At 43.5% G+C, this 21,191-nt stretch overlaps 1 long non-coding RNA gene across 1 annotated transcript in view; it reads left to right on the forward strand.

Annotated features, from left to right (window-relative positions):
* The window catches only part of LOC142493047 (uncharacterized), a 43,762-nt gene that overhangs the window by 20,926 nt on the left and 1,645 nt on the right, over positions 1 to 21,191 (forward strand). The window contains exon 2 of the long non-coding RNA XR_012800967.1: positions 20,269 to 20,393. This is a non-coding gene — a long non-coding RNA (uncharacterized LOC142493047). The remainder of the gene's footprint in view (positions 1 to 20,268; positions 20,394 to 21,191) is intronic.

The raw sequence follows: 21,191 nt of genomic DNA on the forward strand, positions 1-21,191 counted from the left end.
CCTAAGCACATTTACATTTGTTCTATGGCTACTTTACACACTGCAATCTTGTCATGTTTCATGTCTATGCTTCATACAATGAAAGTGGTGTTTACCATTGAAGAATAGATAAAAGTTCTACTATATAACACACTCCGTTCCTAGTGTATTTGTACACAACGTTATGTAACACATGCCCCCCCCCCCCTCTGGGAGATACACTGCATTACTATGTTACTTTGGTGCTGAGGCATACCTGCTGGTTCAGGAGAGCTGAGAAGCCGCAATGGTAAGGGGCAACAGAACAGACTTTTGGGGTTCTCTGGTTCTATATCATCAGTGCTTCAGCACTTCCAGCGGTGATGGGCTCCTGGGGTGCAGGACATCAGTTCCCACCACAACACTCATTTCCCCTCCTGCCCAGGAACTGACAGCCAGGCAGAGGTATAGTGAACAGATATATTTATTGGATATACTGCAGCAGTTGTTCTTACAGCATGATGTTGATATTCAGAGTCCCCGGACTTCTGGATGATGCGTACACGATAGTATGGGGCCTTGAGTCTTGATGGTCCCAGGCCTTTTGGCCTGGGGTGGGCCAGCTCATCCATGCCATGGGAGAGTCTGACAGCCCATGCTCTCTCATTTGCAGTCATAGCAAGACTAAACTAACTTTGCTACTCTCACTCGGAAGTCTCTGGAAGGGACGGGCTCATGGACTGTACCTATCTCTGATAGGCTGTACACAGGCCATGAGACCACCATACTTCCTTCACTTACAAGTGGAGCATAAGGGGTTTGGGGTCACTGGCCCATAGATTAACCTGTTACTGCCTGGATCTAACTGATCTCACAGGTATACTATGTGAGAAAGAGAGGTATTATGGGACATACCATGTTACAGATAAAATATTATTTGGAGTATTGCTATGGCTAATGTAAAGGGTCAGGATCATGAGCTATCTAACAATTGCACACCAAGACAATCAATATAATTACATTACTGCAAATGTTATTGTCATGTTCACAACAGTATTCTTTCAAGTTCTCATTAATTCAACAGGAGTGTACATTTTTATATAGAAAACATGTCGACATTTGTGTCAAAATTACTATTGCTTAGACATCTGACCTACACTTATCATGTGCAGTATACTGACAGTATACTGTGTCTCATAGCACTAGTCCCAGCGCTATATAGTCAATTGTATAAATCATGTTTATTCTGGATCCAGGGTCATGTCTAGGGTATGAATGAACCCAGCTAGCTTCAACTCAGCCCTCTTTCCAAAGCACAACAAGTCCTGTATATTTTCTTCACTTTATTTAGGAAAGCAGCAATAAAAACAGGCACTTGTGGATAAGATGTTTGTGTTGGAAAGGTGTATCTCTGTGGATGCTTTGTAGTTAAGGGCAGGTGAAAAGAATTGGCCTTGCCATAGGGGTGTAACATAAATGTACTCACTCTGCCAATGTCAGGAAGTAAAGACAGTGGGTACTGCTTGTGACACAGGGATAGGGGTCAGGTCAAACTAACTGTCAGCAGGGACAGGGGGGAATGGGAAAGCCCATTAACTTGGAGGACTGGAGATGTTGCTAGGGCAACCAGGGGTGTGACAGACTGGAAGGAAAAAGGGCAACATAATGTATCCATTCCATCTGCACTGGGAGTGAAACTGCAAGGAAAGTAACATCCAAATACAGCTAGCAGGCCGAACTGCCAAGGAAAGGGGGGGGGGGGGGGGTTAAACAGAGAAGGCAGAAATGGGTATTTCTGTTCCATGACAATGTTTACAGCATGTGTAAAGAGTATGTCAAAGGTGTAACTTTTTCTGTGTTTGGATACTTCCATTCACATGATCTTCTGTCTGGAATGGAGATGTCAACATCTGTAAAAAAAAAAAATAGATATGTCATGTTAGTTATAAATGTACACCTTTATTAAAACATTTCAAATGCATACAAACATACATCATACAGGTTTTTCTATTGAAAGACTAGACTAATGCATGTTCGTAACGTTTTCATTTGTTTGTGGATTCAAAATATTTTGTACATTAAATACGCAAAAAAAAATAATAATTTGTAGAACGATTATTGATTATGCATGAATATTTTATCTACCAACCATATATTAAGTATCAAGTATTAACCGCTAAGGTAATGAAGGAGTTAAGTCCACCTGCAAACTCCCCCCCCCCCCGGCAAGGCCTAAACACCCATCAAGTGCCAAATACCACCTTCACTCACACCCTCTACCCACAATAAGCCTGGCACTGGTGTTTAACCCCTTCATTGCCTTAGCTGATATCCGCTAAGGCAGTGGTTCCCAAACTTTTTTGGTTCAAGGCTCCCCAAGGCGATCAGGATTTTTCCACGGCGCCCAAAGTGTAAACAAAGTTGTATATACATACCTTACAGTTGCAGTGCGCAGTTGGTGTCTCTCTCACACAGACTCTCACTCTCACACACAGACTCTCACACTCACACAGACTCACACACTCTCACACAAACTCTCACACTCTCACACAGACTCTCACACACTCTCACACAGACTCTCACACTCTCACACAGACTCACACTCACACAGACTCTCACACTCTCACACAGACTCTCACCACTCACACAGACTCTCACACTCACACTCTCACACAGCCCGCACCCCTCCCCCCTATGTACACACAGGCAGACAAGTGACGGGTGGTAGAGATATGAAACACGAGCCGCAGGGAAGCCCCGGCAATATCTCCCTGGCACAGGCAGCATCGCGCTCACCTCATTCGGTCACTGCAGTGGTGCGGAACGCCTCATAAAACAAATTAACCGCCCCCCCCCAGGAGACAGCACCGGGAACTCCTCTTGCTGCCGCTGCCCGCAGCCGGCGAGAGGGCGAGAGGTGGCTCCAAAACCTTACATGGAACGCGCAAACGGTCCGGTTCGGTTGCTGCCCTTCGCTATTTTGGTTTCCCGCGGAGCAAGCGCTGCATTTAGGGCCCGTTCTATACTGCAGGCGGCCGTGTGTGCCTATGCGAACACGCGTGCATGTGCCGCATGCTTTTCCCTGTTATAGAGCCGGGAGCTGCAGGTACTGTGTATGTGTGTGTATGTGTGTGTGAGTATATGTGTGTGCATGGGTTGTGTGAGTATATGTGTGTGCATGGGTTGTGTGAGTGAAGAAAGCCCTAAATAAGATTTTTTTAAAGAAAAAAAAAAGTTTAATAAATATTTTTTTATTTTATTTCTGCAATCATTGAGACACACACACACACACACACACACACACACACATTCATACATTTAAGCGCCGGTAGCGGCGCGAAATAATCTTTTCCCCGTCTTTGCCGCTGTCTGCGGCTTCCCGCTCCCTGCCGTGCGCGCGCGCGCTGCGCCATTATAGAAAGGCTGACTGACGTCAGCCAACTAAAATTCTGCGTGCGCGCACGTCATAGCACGCACCTGGCACTATAGAACGTGCCTAGGGTTGCCAGGTTGCTTGTCCAAAAATACTGGACACAATACTAGACCCCCACACCCCCCGAATACATATAAAAAATACTCCCGCACCCCCGAATACATATAAAAAATACCCCCACGCCCCCAAAATACATTATAAATCCCCCCCTCCCAATACTAAATATTTGCCCACCTCCCCCCCATCATCACCACAGCTCATCCTGCCCCCCCCCCCATCATCATCTCAGCTCATCCTCGCCCCCATCATCTCAGCTCATCCTTGCCCCCCATCACTGCCCCATCTTATTTCCCCCCCACCATCATTTTTATTCCCCCGGGCTGGCCCCATGCCCCAACCCCCCGCCACCACAGAAAAAAATTGTCCTTAGCTTACCTCTGACTCTGCCCCCACTGTTCACTCCTGTCTGTGTCCTTGTTAGTAGCTGCTGGCAGCACGAGTACAGGATGACTGTCTCTGTGCTCATTAGTACCTGCTGGCTCAGACCAGCATGCATCCGCCGCGCTCGCCCCCTCCACACGCACTTGCCCCTGCCCACACGGGCTCGCCCCCAACCCACATGGGTTCGCCCCCCGCCCACACGCGCTCGCCTGCACACCACACTATAGAACGGGCCACAGCCGCTGCTTGGCTTGCCACGGCCGCCCGCAAATTTTCAACCGGACAGGCATCAGAATTATCGGCCTGTCCGGTTGAAATCGCGGCGCCCCTCTAGCCAAGCCACGGTGCACCAGGGTGCCGCGGCGCACAGTTTGGGAACCACTGCGCTAAGGTAATGAAGCTGCTTTAATGTAATTTTATTAATAGTGTGGGAGCAGGGGGTCTCCTGTGCTGAACTGCTTTGATTTCAGCCTCAGGGACCCCTGCTTTCCGAGTTAAGGTCCCTGGTATTTTAATCACCCGGTTTCATCATGTGGACCCTTTAAAAATGGTGGTGGTACCGGCACCCAATGCCCCATACCAGGGCCTGTAACTAGGGAAGCAGGGGGTTCCTGAGCTGAACCGCTTTGATTTCAGCCTCAGGGACCCCCTGATTCCCAAGTTACAGGCCATGGTATGGGGCATCGGGTGCCGGTGCCGCCACCGCCATTTTTAAAGCATCCGTGGGAAATAACCAGGGGATTTAAATACCAGGGCCTGTAACTCGGGAGCAGGGGGTCCCCGAGGCTGAAATCAAAGCGGTTCAGCTCAGAAGACCCCCTGCTCCCACACACTATTAAGAAAAACGACATTAGAGCAGCTTCATTACAATAGCAGATAGCCGCTATTATAACTAATTTTTTAATTGTTTAAATTTGTGTTGTAATACTAGTGTAGATGAGCATGTTTTTTTCCAGAGCAGAACTGCATTGATTTGATCCCCTGCTTCCAGAGATACAGACCCCATTATGGGGTGCCGGTATCTCCTATGCATTTAAATGTCCCGCGTCACGTGACCGTGGGAATACAAAGCATAGGAGATACCAGCTCCCCATAACGGGGCCTGTATCTCGGGAACCAGGGGGTCCCCGGTACTGAAACCAAGACGGTTCTGCTCCTGAGACCCCCTGCTCATCTACACTATTATTAAAATTGAAATGAAAAAATAAAAAATTCCCGCCGCGATTTGCGCAGGGAAACGTCTCTCTCTCTCTCTGCAGCAGATAGAAGTCGCCAGTTAAGGCCTTTTCGGAAGGCAGATCCTATCACCGGCGGGTATTCACCATTTCTGCAAATGTTATCACTGGTATTCGGGCCTTTCTGCATACTGTGATAGCAACACTGCAAAAAATGGCGATTTAAAAATCCTGGCGATTTTTTCTAACGATCTTTACTGCATGAGGCCCATGCCTTTGCTTTGTGGGGGTGGAGAGAGGTGAGATGCAACTCAATTGGTCTGTCTTACAGTACTGCACTGATGATCGTGAAGGATTCGAAAACAACTGTTTGAACTGTTGGCAAATGTAGTTATTTTCTAAATCTTAAAATTGATTAAATATGAAAAAATTCATCACTTAATGTTTTCCATTAACCATGAAGTGGAATAAAATCAATAAACATCTCAGTGTGAAATTTTATTACAGGATATGACATGTAATTGAATCACAGTGCATAGTGTGTTGTCCAAAATAATACTGTAGTGTGGCAAAGTTTTAAAAGCGTGAAGCTGGTAATACTGATTGTATAAAAGTAAAAAAAGGCAATGTTTTAAAAAAGTGATATTAGAGTTCCATTGAACTTCATCCTTATCTTTTGACGCTCAATTTCAAAGTTTCTTCTCTGGAAAAAAAATATGCTATAAATTCCAGTAGTGCGCATGCGTCAGGTAATGCTCTAGTGTGCATGTGTACAAGCATTGACGGGCTATTCCAGGCATACAGTATGAAATATCAGGCTGCTCTCCTCTGCGCCTCACACCACCCCCCCCGATCGGCCGCAGGGTCATGTGATGTCACATTGCCATGGTAATTTGACGCCGGGTTAACATGATGATGCGTTGCTGGAAGGGAAGATACTGTAAGTCTATTATGGAGGCTTTGTGTGATCCCGGCATTTAATTTAAATGCCTGGGGGGAGAGCATGGGACCTCTATAACTGCAGCGCCCCCCACTGAAAATCTAGCGACCCCCACCCCCCCAGGGGAATTAAAGTTAATACAGTATAGTACATTACATTTACCTTCATTATAAACTTTGCCAACTGGGTGGATATGAGCCAATGTCAGAAGTGTATTGTGTGTACAAGCTGGGGTCACTCATGTAGTCTGCATTACAGTATATTTATCTTCATTGCACACGTTGCCAACCGGGTAGAGATGATCCAATGTCAGGGGTGTACAGCATTGTGCGTAACAGCTGGGATCACTCATGTAATCAGCATTATAGTTGACAGTTGCCTGCTGAAGCAGGTAATCAGGCGGGGCCAGGTAGCAAGGATTGCTGCTCGCCAAGTTTTCAGTCACGGTCGGCCCGTTATTGCAATAGTATTGGGAAGCCGGTGTTGAAACCTGTACACTGCAGAGTCAAGAAGTACATATAGGTGCTGTATGAATCTTAAATGGATGAAACCCAACCTTTCTTCTTCTGAAGTCGCCATGATCAAACATACCGGCAAAAGCTGGTGGCACAGACCAATATCCTTTTGTACAGGTATCTCCCGGAGGAGGGGCTGTGCGAAAAAAGCCATCCTCATTAGTCAAAGTTTGTCTTATCAAATGCCTTCAGCCACGTTGGTTCGGTGAAAATTTTAAGAATTCATATTTTTAATTATATAGTCGTATATCTCTGCTGAAGTCGCCTTCTTATTTGTTCCAGCATTAATTGCCACAAATATGAGACATGCGTAACTATATTGTGGTTTGGTATAAGTACTTGACTTGACCTGATGTCCATTCAACAAGTGCAGGGATAGCAATGTAGAATAACGGAACAAGCATAGTGTATACTGTGGAGATTTTAATTATGAAACGCCTACATTTGATAACGTCATCTGCGACCAAGGTCAATTTACAATGGATGTCTCTAGTGGCCACACTTTTTATCTAGTTTTTAAACAACTGCAAATTGACTACACACAATTCACTGGTTGCCCTGTGCAAAGGGATTCACTTTTGCCTTCTGGCGGAAACACGCAGAACTGCACCCGAAAAAAATCACAATCACAGTAATCACGGAAATCAACAACGGTAAACAGGTGTGTGATTGACAGCCTTCACGCAAGATTAATCAGTAAATGCCACACAGAATACAGCAGACTTTACGAAAACGGCGCCGAGAAATGATCGAATAATGGCCGCTGCATCTGTATTATTGTTGTTTTATTATGTGTATTGTATATACATTTATATCTGTATGTATTAAACGTTTTGGTTGTTAAGTGATTACAGACTGTTCCAATTAGTAGATTGTATCTGCATTGGTCCTTCATGTTAACACCCATTGTTACTCAGTAACCAATTGAGTTTTTGCAGTTCATTTAAATACTGTGACTGCCTACTAGTAACTTAAACCCTGATGAAGAGTGCTCTTACGAAACGCGTTGGATTTATATTTGTGATCTATCTGATTTTGAGCCCACTATATACCTATAATCGAGCACATTGCTTTTCTTTTTGCTGGCATTTTAAACAGGACTGTGTGTATACCCTCTCCATTTGCGGCACTCAGCGGCAGTACTCAACACCTGAGCTGGTAGCGGTGAGTACGGTTTCACACCCCTTGTCCTTGTCTTGCAGCTTAGCGGGTATGCTGCATTTCTGTTGCTCTCCGCTCCAGAGGTGAGTCTGCCTTAGTCTGTTTAGCCACAAATAAGTGTCCCCGTGTGCCTTTTGTTATACCGTATTAGTCCTGTCCTTGCCTGCTTCTAGTAGTTTTTCCTGTGCAGGGATACAGTACATCTGTGGTAAGCTTCACTGCCAGGCAATACTTACAGCGTTGTGGCAGTGTGTCAGTCTCACAGCATACTACTGTACATTTGCAATTCCCTAAAGTACATAGCATTAATTGTGGTTATTTAATGCTGATCTCATTACTATTACCAATATCTGGTGTATATATGGACTGTTACTCCCCTGGACATTGGGATTGAATTCCGAAAGGAGTGTCTTCAATCCTCCAGACGGACGGTATCCTTTCATCATTGATTAAAGACGAATCTTACCTACTTAATTGAGCGATGACCACGTAGCCCACCTACAAGAGTCTCCCATCATTGGCGGTATCATTATGCTGGTTATTGCATTACATGACTAAAATAACTAAATTTGTGTATGTGTGATACTCACCCTTATTTTTATCAATATAATATTTTAAATACTACACCATGAGTTGTGCTTTTTTCCCCTTTTTCTTTTCCAAGCAGGAGAGATGCAGATTGGTCATAGTTACAGTTCCAAGGTCCGGGCTGTAGAGAGGCAGAATAGTCCAGAGGCAGGCAGGGGTCTTAGACAAGAGAATCAGCAACCAAAGATTCCACCAGGAGACAAGGTTGGGATTACCTTGCTCAAGGAGAGAGGGAAATTGAAGCCTTATAACGGGAGATGATAGGTGTGAGCAAACCAGCTCAAACAGAGGCTGACGTCCTGCCTCGGTGGCCATGTTGATAGAGGCAGTGAAGTCACGGTGCATCGATGTTGGAGATACTTACAGTATCACCCCTTTTAGGGGAAGACTCCAAATGCCTATGGGCATGCTTGGTAGGAAAAATGTAATTGAAGATCTTGACCAAGGTAGGAGCGTGGGCATTAGATGCCTTGACCCAACTCCTGTATTCAGGGCCGTACCCATTCCAGTCAACCTGGTACTGGAGGGACCCTCTAGAGATTCAGGATTCCATGATCCCCTGGACAAAATACTCTGGTTGACCATCCAGGGAAATTGGTGCAGGAGGGGGTAGTGTCCTGAAAAAATGGTTCCGGGTGGCCGGTTTCAGCAAAGAGACATGGAAGATGAATAGAATCTTGAGCAATGGGGGAAGTTCAAGCTGGAATGCCACTTCATTCACCTTACGGGAAATCCTGTAAGAACTGATAAAGCACGCTCCCAATTTTGTGGAGGGCTGACGTAGAGGGATATTATGTGTTGACAGCCAGACCTCATACATGATTTGATATTCAGGGGAAGGCTTTCTGTGTTCATCCGCGCATCTCTTCTTTGTCTCCGCCACCATGCCAAGGGTAACCTCTATGCCCTTCCTGAGAAATCCAGGTGATGGTGGTAGAGGTAGTGAAGTCAGAGGGCATCCATGTTGGAGTTCCTTAATTGATGCCAGCTGGTTTCTCACCTGTTTAAGTTTGAGGAGGCAATATCTACACACCGGTGTATATACCATTTAGAGATGTAACAGACTGCATTTTTCCCTCTGGCGGTTTATGTGGGGTATGTTGGGATATTCTGCACCAACACCGCCCTTTACTCCTAAAGAAGCTCTGTAATATACTGCAAGATATGTTGTTTTACTTAGGGGAACAATGTTATGTTAAACGATAAACGTGTTCATATCTTTTAGGTATGGGTGGATAATGGGAGTAAATATAGAAGAGGGAACTCTTGCAAGATCACCAATTCCAGGAGAGCGCACTTACCAAGAAAGATGCTAAAGCTTTCCTCATCCCTCTGAAGCTCCGTCTGATGCCCACACTATGCTGTGAAATATGTAACCTGTTCCTACACTTGCAGAGGCCCTGTGCTGTGGTCATCTGTGTGTGTAATGCAGCGGTTTCCTAAAGCAGCAATACTGTCACAATACCTCCACAGATAATAGCATTGGGGTACCTACCTTTTTCTCCTTGGGGATATGGTTTCCAGTATTTGCCTGCTCACTGTGAGAAGAGATGTGTCACCAAAAACCAAACCTCTGTGTGAAAAGCTCCCGTACTTACCAGTAAAAAAAAGTTAAATATGTCCTTTAAAATGTATTAAATAAATATATAGTAAAAATATAGGAATCCCACAGTTATTAGCAGACTGAAACCAACTGATGTTGCCTACTCTCTTAGCATTTAGCGCTCTTTATCAGGGCTTACACATGTACACAATCATGTCAACATTAAGTCCTAGCAGCTTAAAACAACAGTGTACAATTTCCATTTAACAATTAAACATAGTACCTGTTGAATTAAGAAAATAATTACAATGCAATTTGAAAGCCTATTTTTTTAAAATCTCCATTTCCAAAGTGCTGTTCCCAAATGGGTGGTTTGTCTAAGGAAGGGGCTGCGTCCCCAAAACATTACTTTATCTGCTTAAATCATGTACTAAATACAAGAGCAAATAATTGCACTTCCATTCGTGTGTGCCTCCATTTTTTGGGTGTTTGGATAATACGTATACCTTTATTTAGAACATAGAGGTTGTGATGGGATAGATACAGTAGCACCAGGATAAGTCTATGGAAGAATACTATTTTGGGCTGAGGGAGTGCCATTGGGAACTTTGCTAAAAATATGTGTAAAGAATGGTCAGAAGAGAGACAACTAGAAAATAAAAGCAAACAGGAACTAAAAGACCCTAAACAATATGTAATATTAGAAACATTTTAAAATTAATATTTGAATTAATCCCATTTGGTTCGAAAACATCTAATTCTAATATCCATTGAATTTCTGTATGTGGCAACTACTTTATCTAAGGCTATTACTCTCAAATTATTATCATCTCCATGATTTAAAAAAAAAAAAAAAAATGTAGTCATAAAACACCTAACATTACATCTCTCATTACACCCCTACTCATCTCTGACACTCAACTCAAGGTTGTCTCACCTTCACCTTTATAGCTCTCTCACATCTTAAACCTTTTCTACACATTTTTCCCTACCCATGGAACGCTCTTCCACTCAATATTTGCCAAGTACCTTTACTTTACACTTAAAGCCCAGTTGAAAATCCACCTCCTAAAAGAAGCATCTCATTAAATTTTCAACTCCTCTATTACGAATTCCTGATGCACCTGACCTCCCCTGACTGCACTGCTAATAATGCACTTTCACTCCTAGTATAAGCTCCCAATATACAGTACCAATTGGATTGTAAAATCTTTTGAGGAGAGGTCTCCTTTTGCCTTGTTATCATTTACAAACATACACACATTACTTTCCAAAGGCCATTTATGTTAATATAATCTATTTTTGGGTCTCCCTTTAGGAATTTCCCTTTGTCACAAGGACACAACAAAGCATAGATAACTCCCCATTGTACTATAATTTATCAAATTAATAATATAATATTCTTTCCCATTTATGGGATAACAAACATGTTGTTGTCACCATGTTCTTTCATTGCAGGCATTTTTAGCTGCCTTTAAAATATTCTATAAAAGTATTGTCCTTATTACCAAATCTATCTTTTTCCCTTTTATTCTTCTACATACTGTAGGAACTATTTAAAAGTATATTTGTTACATTCTAAGCTCTCTTAAAGTACAATGTACAGGGTGAGGTTCCAAAACGGAAGACATTTTTGTCACCTGAGGTAAGTGTGTGACAGTACTCCTCCAAAATGTTTTAAATGTTAAATGTATTTGGAGTATATTTAGAAATAAGCGGGATTGTATGTTGAATTCACTTAGTTGTCTTGTTTTTGTGTATTGTTTTTCAGAATCTTCCAGAATTTGTCTGTCTTAAAGCAGCCTATATCTGTCCCGTATCTTTACTGACCCTTGTTGTATATCTGCCATATTCGAACAAAGCCCAACCAACCCTTGTACTGTAAATTGTTCTTTAGGTATAAAAGCAACTGTTTTGCATGATAGCTTAATGTAAAATAGTGTCACAGTGTGTATCCTTTCTAAACATCATATGTAAATGATAATTTTTGTAGTTAAGTGGTAATATCCAGAAAGTCAACTTGGGTGGATACAATGGATAAAATGAGTTAACATTTTAAGTGATCATTAGTGATCAATGTACAGTATATAATTGAAAAACATGGACACTTTCTACAGCACTATGCCATAAAATCAAAATATCATCAATGGACCTTTTGTAAAGTTTGATGGAAGATAAAACAATTATTAGAATCAGAAATGATATACTGTACATTTCTTCCCACAGACCAACAGGTAAATATGTATATTTAAAATGCAAAAGTAGCTTCAATAGCCCTATACGTCCTCTGCATATACAGTTCTACATTACATTTGAAAAGAGTATAATCAAAGATAATCTCAATAACAGTAAATGATTTGAAAGGTGGAAGCTTACCTAAAGTATCTTTAAAAATATATATAGTGGACTGTACAGTATATACATTTACTTTATCTATTGTAGCAGTCAACATACACATTCAAAGTATTAGTTTTTATAACTCCAACAATGGCATTGCAATCCTTTAAATGGGAGGGAAGTATCAGAATGTGGTTTAAGGAAATAAGTTGCAGAATTGAATACATTTTCTGTGACCCACCCAATGCCACTGACTATCGCGAGGCCATGGAGTTCTCTGTTTTTATGCACATTTGGTATAGCCAATGATAGTGTGAATTACTGGATTGATATTGAATAGATAGTCGCTGGTCTTTTTATCAATCAAGTTAGTTTTAGAAGCATTAGCAATTGTTTTTTTAGTCATCTCTTTATACTTTCAGTTGAACTGTTATTCCTTTTCTTATAATATTTATCTTAATTTAGGTGAGGATAAACTTCCTTCTCATAATCTAAAACATTATGTACTACCAGGGTTCCTCCTTTATAAGTTTAAAAAATATATATTATTGTATCCCTATTATTTAAGTTAGTAATTGTTTCCCTCTCTGTTAATGTCACATTCTGTTGTTTATTAGATGGTTTTACTGTTTTCTTTCATTTATTTTGAGCACTCTTTTTCTACTACTCTAGTAAATGTTTACACTTTTCAGATACCCCCGCTTCAGCTAAGTAGTATAAGTAGTGGTGCTTTGAGGGGCTAGATTGATATAGAACCGAAGATGGACAGAACCCCTATGTAGCACTCTGTTACTAAGTGAGATGATGAAAATATTAAAACATGATTTATTCAAAACTTCGTTAAAACAATGGGGTTTAAAACAATAATTAAATAGGTACCAAGCGCTGTATAGACTCTTGGGGTAGGTATACTCCAGAGGAGTGGGGGTATATAGTATGTATTAATGCCCAGTGTTTGTGAATTCACTAGCCCTAGTAATCCTTGTGTGAAGTAATTATCTAGGGAATAGTGTGGTGAGGGAATGAGAGTGGTAACCTTCTATGTAGTGCCACAGTAAATTGAGTATATGTTTTTGCAGAAGAACTGGAACACTACACGTCACACATGATACTATGGACACGCTTCATAGATGACGTGTTCATGCTGTGGCAAGGAACCCCAACACTACTTAAAGAATTCATTGAGATCCTGAACCATAACCAACTGAACCTGCGTCTCACTTTGGAATACAACCTAAACTCCATTTGCTTCTTGGATTTGCAAATATCAAGAGGGATGGACAATTTGATAGAGACAACAGTCTTTTGTACACCAACGGCCACTAACAACCTTCTGGACGCCATCAGCCATCACCCCAGTGTAAATCTCAGCAGTGATAACAATCTATTGACTGCTTGCATCTTGCCTGATCTAAACAAATTCAGTTCAGATGCACACTAAACTAAAGTACATGAAACTATTTGCACCGATACTCAATGCATAAAACAATAGAGACACGTTGGTATGAAGACAATGTATGGGTCATTGGCTGTTCTGACATACATTGTTATGTTCTGAGTTGTGGCATCATATGTACAATGGACCACATTTTATATGAGACACTCATTTCATTTAGCAAAAAAACAATACAAAATACAAATATATGTTTGCTATTGTTAACCACTCCTTCAAAGAATAGCAAACTCCTGTATTTCTCAATGTTACCATCATCTCGCTGTAGACTCATTGGAGGTGTGTCGGGGCTTTTTCCTTTCAGTAAAACTAACTTAGGTATTACCATATAACTCTACTCTGAACCGGCAAGTTATTATATTCAGTGGTATTGATTAAGTATGCTATTAATTGGTATAAGATTAATACAAATGTAAAAATGAGAGTTGTGACACAAGGAATAAATGGTAGGTACATCGTGTGTGAATAACCTCTGGTGAGGGGGAACTGCTTGGTTGCCCGCCGGAGCTCTGCGCGAGTGGGGAGAGGTGGCGGCGGCCGCTTCAGACTGCCGCCCATGCGCAGTTGCGACCGGAGCGGTGGTTATCTTAAAATGGCTTCAAAAGCCCATAGAGACTACAATCCTCAGAATGCTTTGCGGGAATAGCGCGGCGGCCATTTTAGGATGGCTCTGCATATGCAGCCGCGGAACTACAAGTCCCAGAATTCATAGAGGGAGGGACTGTACCACATGGGGCTGCCCAGCCAATAGGATTGTAGCAAGGGGGAAAACAGGATATCCTCCGCATGCAGGGAGCATGTGCGCAAGTCTGGACGGAGAAGGCAAAAGAGAAAGTAGTGTCCAGGGAGAAAAGCTTCCTGGCCTAGGCCTAGATCTTGCCCCCCTAGGCCCTGAGCCATAATAGAGGAGTGTTGGTTGGGAAGGACCCAGGTAGGGACTCTTCCCCCTACTGATATTTCTGCATCGGTGAACAGACGACCACACTGTGCTCTGTGACCTGGGATCAGGCTGCAGAACCCCAGAACATTCAGATGAAACCCTCTGGCTGAAGCTCACCTCACGAGGAGGTCTGATCTGTTAGGAGAGAGGGGGTTTGTGTTGGAGGCCCCGCTGCATGGGACTCGCTCCAACTCACTACGCTAAGCAACACCTGGGTACTGGAGTACCCAGGCAGGTACCCAATGGGCACCTACCTCCACAGGGGATAGAGCTACCTCACATTTGGATGGGAATTGCTGGGACAGGACACATGGGGTATTGGTGCCACAGCACCCTCAGTACCTTGGGGGGACCACCATGTGTTGGGGCACTAGGTTCATACTGCGAGTACAGTTATTATATGTTTTCTGTAATAGTATGTGTGTACAGTAAACCTTCATTATATAAGGTTGTGTGAAAAAGAAAGTACACCCTCTTTGAATTCTATGGTTTTACATATCAGGACATAATAACAATCATCTGTTCCTTAGCAGGTCTAAAAATTAGGTAAATACAACTTCAGATGAACAACGACACATGACATATTACACCGTGTCATGATTTATTTAACAAAAATAAAGCCAAAATGGAGAAGACATGTGAAAAACTAAGTACACCTTATGATACAATAGCTTGTGGAACCACCTTTAGCAGCAATAACTTGAAGAAATCGTTTTCTGTATGACTTTATCAGTCTCTCACATCGTTGTGGAGGAATTTTGGCCCACTCTTCTTTACAACGTTTCTTCAGTTCATTAAAGTTTGTGGGCATTTGTTTATGCACAGCTCTCTTAAGGTCCCGACACAGCATTTCAATCGGGTTGAGGTCTGGACTTTGACTGGGTGTCACGCTTGTGCTCTCCTCACAAGCGCAGGGAAAGGGGGAAGGACCCGCTAGCGAGGTGGGGAGGCCGCAGGGGATACGAAGGGAGTAAGTTGCCGCGCAGCTGGGGATTGGTGCACGTAGTCACGTGACCGCGCCGCGCGCATGAGAATGCATGACACGTCCGGAGGTGCGATGCCTACTCAGAGGCACGAGTGATCCAGCTGCATGTGCGCGCATGCTCTGACAGCAGAGCGGGAGTGCGCGTGTTCTCAGGCACCAACGCGGGGGTTGCGGGAAGCCAACGCTTCAGCACAAGAGTCTGGAAACGGAAACCAGGAACATGGAACATGGGCATGGAGTCCAGAGCACAAGGTAACATCCAGAGAAGGATTGCTTCTTGGAGAACGTCCAGACTTCTTAAAGGCATAGTGACAGAAACAGCAAGGTGCAGCGAAACTAAACATAACATAAGGGTTCTTAGTCTAATCCATTGGCCAATGAATTATAAGCCTGCTACCACGTCAAGGTGAACCCTACTAAGCAGGTACCTACACTACCCGACAGTAAACTTACCTCAGTAGTATAAGAGTGACTGTCCCAGTCTTCCGGAATCCACAGGAGATAAGTAAAGGTCCCAAGGAGGTCCAGGTTAGGAGCAGTATGCGATGAGTACTAGCAGGCACCAGGGCTGGTAGCAAAAGACTAATAGCAGAGAGAAAGTCAAAGAGAGGCTTACTTCCTGTCAGGAGGAAGAGGGCAGGGTTTGCCAGAAAGCAAGATGGCGTTGCTTGCTTCAGAATCCTTAAAGACACAAGATCTTGACTCGCAGCTAGAGAGCGGCGATCAGAAGTAAACAGGTAAGGAAGGAACACGCCGCAGGGGGCATGTTCCGTGCATCGTTACAGTACCCCTCCTCTTAAGGATCGAACTCCGAGAGATCCAAGAGCCTTAGGGGCAGCGATGCATAGCAAGGTAGTCTCGCAGCTAGAGGGCAGCGCCCGCCACACAGAGAATCAACAGGGAATCTTGACTCGCAGCTAGAGGGCGGCGCACGCCATACAGGGAGACATCAGGGAAACTAGGCAAGAGGGCAGCGCCCGCCACACAGAGAATCAACAGGGAATCTTGACTCGCAGCTAGAGGACGGCGCATGCCATACAGAGAGACATCAGAGAAACTAGGCATGGGTAGACAATACGCCACAAGGGGGAATGAAGTTGACTCGCAGCTGGAGGGCGGCGCACGCCATCACGTGTACGCGCCACGCGTGAGAGAATGCGTGATGCAACCGGGGTGGCCGGGCTCCGTGGTACGAGTAGGGAACCGCGGGTGCATGCATGCTCTATAATGAGAGCGGGAACTGAGATGCGGCAGGTAAGGAGGGAGCACGCCGCAGGGGGCGTGTTCCCCGATTCCTTACAGTATCCCCCCCTTCAGGATCGTATTCCGAACGATCCTTACTAGACTGGGGGGACTATAGGATCTCCCAACGTTACAGGGGTACAGGAACGGGCCTCTGCATGGAGCTAGCAGCAGGCCTCAGGAACTAGGAACATGGACACGAACATGGCATGGAACATGGAGATAGGCGGGGCCACCTCTGTGGGTCCGTTTGTTTGGGCTGAGCATAATGTCACGCTTGTGCTCTCCTCACAAGCGCAGGGAAAAGGGGAAGGACCCGCTAGCGAGGTGGGGAGGCCGCAGGGGATACGAAGGGAGTAAGTTGTCGCGCAGCTGGGGATCGGTGCACGTAGTCACGTGACCACGCCGCGCGCATGAGAATGCATGACACGTCCGGAGGTGCGATGCCTACTCAGAGGCACGAGTGATCCAGCTGCATGTGCGCGCATGCTCTGACAGCAGAGCGGGAGTGCGCGCGTTCTCAGGCACCAACGCGGGGGTTGCGGGAAGCCAACGCTTCAGCACAAGAGTCTGGAAACAGAAACCAGGAACATGGAACATGGAACATGGGCATGGAGTCCAGAGCACAAGGTAACATCCAGAGAAGGATTGCTTCTTGGAGAACGTCCAGACTTCTTAAAGGCATAGTGACAGAAACAGCAAGGTGCAGCGAAACTAAACATAACATAAGGGTTCTTAGTCTAATCCATTGGCCAAGGAATTATAAGCCTGCTACCACGTCAAGGTGAACCCTACTAAGCAGGTACCTACACTACCCGACGGTAAACTAACCTCAGTAGTATAAGAGTGACTGTCCCAGTCTTCCGGAATCCACAGGAGATAAGTAAGGGTCCCAAGGAGGTCCAGGCAGGAGCAGTATGCGATGAGTACTAGCAGGCACCAGGGCTGGTAGCAAAAGACTAATAGCAGAGAGAAAGTCAAAGAGAGGCTTACTTCCTGTCAGGAGGAAGAGGGCAGGGTTTTCCAGAAAGCAAGATGGCGTTGCTTGCTTCAGAATCCTTAAAGACACAGGATCTTGACTCGCAGCTAGAGAGCGGCGATCAGAAGTAAACAGGTAAGGAAGGAACACGCCGCAGGGGGCGTGTTCCGCGCATCGTTACACTGGGCCATTGCAACACCTTGATTCTTTTCTTTTTCAGCCATTCTGGTGTAGATTTGCTGCTGTGCTTGGGATCATTGTCCTGTTGCATGACCCAATTTCGGCCAAGCTTTAGCTGTCGGACAGATGGCCTCACATTTGACTCTAGAATACTTTGGTTTACAGAGGAGTTCATGGTCGACTCAATGACTGCAAGTTTCCCAGGTTCTGTGGCTGAAAAACAAGCCCAAATCATCACCTCTCCACCAACGTGCTTGACAGTTGGTACTGTATGAGGTGTTTGTGCTGATATGCTGGGTTTGGTTTTCACCAAACATGTCGCTGTGCATTATGGCCAAACATCTCATTTTGGTCTTGTCTGTCCAAAGGACATTGTTCCAGAAGTCTTTTGGTTTGTTCAGATGCAACTTTGCAAACCTGTGCTGCAATGTTCTTTTTAGAGAGAAGAGGCTTTCTCCTTGCAACCCTTCCAAACAAACCATACTTGTTCAGTCTTTTTCTAATTGTACTGTCATGAACTTTAACATTTAACATGCTAACTGAGGCCTGTAGAGTCTGAGATGTAAATCTTGTTTTTTTTTTTTGCAATTTCTCTGAGCATTGCACGGTCTGACATTGGGGTGAATTTGCTGGGACGTCTACTCCTGGGAAGATTGGTAATTGTCTTGAATGTTTTCCACTTTTGAATAATCTTTCTCACTGTAGAATGATGTACTATAAATTGTATGGATATGGCCTTATAACCCTTCCCAGATTAATGGGCAGCAACAATTGCTTCTCTAAGCTCGTTGCTGATGTCTTTCCTCTTTGGCATTGTGTTAACACATACCTGAATGCTCCAGACACCCAACTGCTAAAACTGTGGCTTTATAGAGCTGGTCACACTTGCTGATGATCAATTATTCAAGGGCATTTGATTAGCAGCCCCTGTCTGCTATTTAGCATTTTAATTCCTATGGAAGCAGTAAGGATGTTCTTTGTTTTTCACACATAGCTTCTCCATGTTGGCTTTATTTTTGTTAATAAATAATGGCGCGGTGTAATATGTCATGTGTTGTTGTTTATCTGAGGTTATATTTGCCTAATTTTAAGACCTGCTAAGGAACAGATGATTGTTATTATGTCCTGATATGTAAAACCATAGAATTCAATGAGGGTGTACTTTCTTTTTCACACAACTGTATATGTATATATGTGTGTGTGTGTCAAAAAAGTAGGCACACCAAAAGGTACAATAAATATGTCAAGCTCGAGAAAGGGCTGCTTGACTTGAAACGTCGCTTTATTATTTATTGTTTGTATCTTACAATGTAATGAAAGTATCTTTATATTTTTCTAACCTAGGAGTGCTGTGGACATTTTCTATTGTTTTATTGTATGTATATATAAATATATAATCAAAAAATAAATAGATGATACCATTCTGTGGCTAACGAAATGCTTTTATTTGCGCGAGCTTTCGAGATACACTGATCTCTTCTTCGGGGGAAGGACAAGCACAGATAACATTCCAAGAGACACTGTTTTTAAGTATACCTTTTGCTTGCTTCATTCATTGTAACATCGCCGGAAGAAGAGATCAGTGTATCGCGAAAGCTCGCACAAATAAAAGCATTTCGTTAGCCACAGAACGGTATCATCTATTCATTTTTTGATTATTGAAGCTCGGCTAACACGGTACTGATACCTCTACATATACATATACATATATATATATATATATATATATATATATATATATATATATATATATATAATCAAAAAATAAATAGATGATACCGTTCTGTGGCTAACGAAATGCTTTTATTTGTGCGAGCTTTCGAGATACACTGATCTCTTCTACCGGCAAAGTTACAATGAATGAAGCAAGAAAAAGCTATACTATAAACAGTGTCTATTGGAATGTTATCTGTGCTGGTCCTTCCCCCGGTGTGGATGTGTTTTATGGCTGGAGGTGTCAAAAGGTTCCTGAAAGCAAGTGATGAAAGAGTGTGTATGTGTATCAATGTGAATTAACATGAATGGAGAGCCCACAGTATATACAGTGCTTTACAAAAGGTGTGTGTGGAGTGGGAGCGGATATAAATGGTGTGGGTGGGTGTGGAAATGTGAGAGTTAGTAGCATAACTAAAAGTGTGTGTGGATACTATGTGGTCCCTATTGGTGTATAGGGATGGAAAAACAAGGAGTATAAGTATGTGTGAGAGACAGCTGTGTGTGCATACATATACTGTAGCACAGTATGTACAGACATGGCCTATAGCGCTCATGGGAAGAGAGTTCACTTGTGTCAGTAATGACTCATAAAATTTCAATCTCTGTTTAGGCCACTGCTAAGTGTCCCGAACAGTTGCATAAATTTGTATTCATGCAACCGTCTCTCTTTCGGTGTTTTAAGATTACCTTTGAGTAACACCCTGCACCGCCACAGCATCACACGCGGAACAAGAGACAGTCATGTTGGCGAACATTTCTCTTACTCTGGCCATAAGATGAACGATCTGAGGGTTGCCATACTCAAAGGTAAACTATATAAGTGGATATGCCTAGTGGGGCGGTAAGATGGTAGCTAATACATTATGATATGAACTAGTATTCTCAAAAAAGAAAAATTATTAATATATCAAAAGAATATAAAATATAAAAACATTTTAATTAAAAATATAAAAAATATAAAAAATGAAATATCAGAAAAAATGAATAAAACCTTTGAAAAAACAGAGTCCTGTTCCAATATGTAATGCTCCCAGGTGGTTGCAGCCCGTTTCAATGGGATCACCAATCCCTGAACAAATCTGTGAAAAAAGAAGGAAAAAAACAGGCGCACACCTAGTGCATTAGCGTAATAAAATATGTATTAAAGGAACATTAAATCAAACAAATACCCACTCACAAGAGTACTGCAAATATAAGCATTTATGAGATTGGCTCTCATAAGCCAGTAACGCGGTCCTCTCGGTCCGACTCGAGGTAGCAGCGTCCTCCCGTGACCCTCCTTCGTGTACCCGGAAGTGTAAACCCTCCTATTGGGTGCTCGGCAAAAGGTGTCCCTCCGGGAACCAGTGATTGGATGACTTCATCAGGGAATCATCGATGACGAAATGCGTAGTGCGTTGTCTGATTGTGGCCGTCATTTGCCTATGAACATTGCTGCTGCTGGAAGAGATACGTGAGTTCCTGAGTCTCCTACGATCCTGCTACCGGCATAGAGAATTTCCAATCACTGGTTCCCAGAGGGACACTTTTTACCGAGCACCCAATAGGAGGGTTTCCACTTCCGGATACACAAAGGAGGGTCACGGGAGGACGCTGCTACCTCGA

The sequence above is a fragment of the Ascaphus truei genome, chromosome 4 (genome assembly GCF_040206685.1).
Source record: "Ascaphus truei isolate aAscTru1 chromosome 4, aAscTru1.hap1, whole genome shotgun sequence".
NCBI lineage: Eukaryota > Metazoa > Chordata > Amphibia > Anura > Ascaphidae > Ascaphus > Ascaphus truei.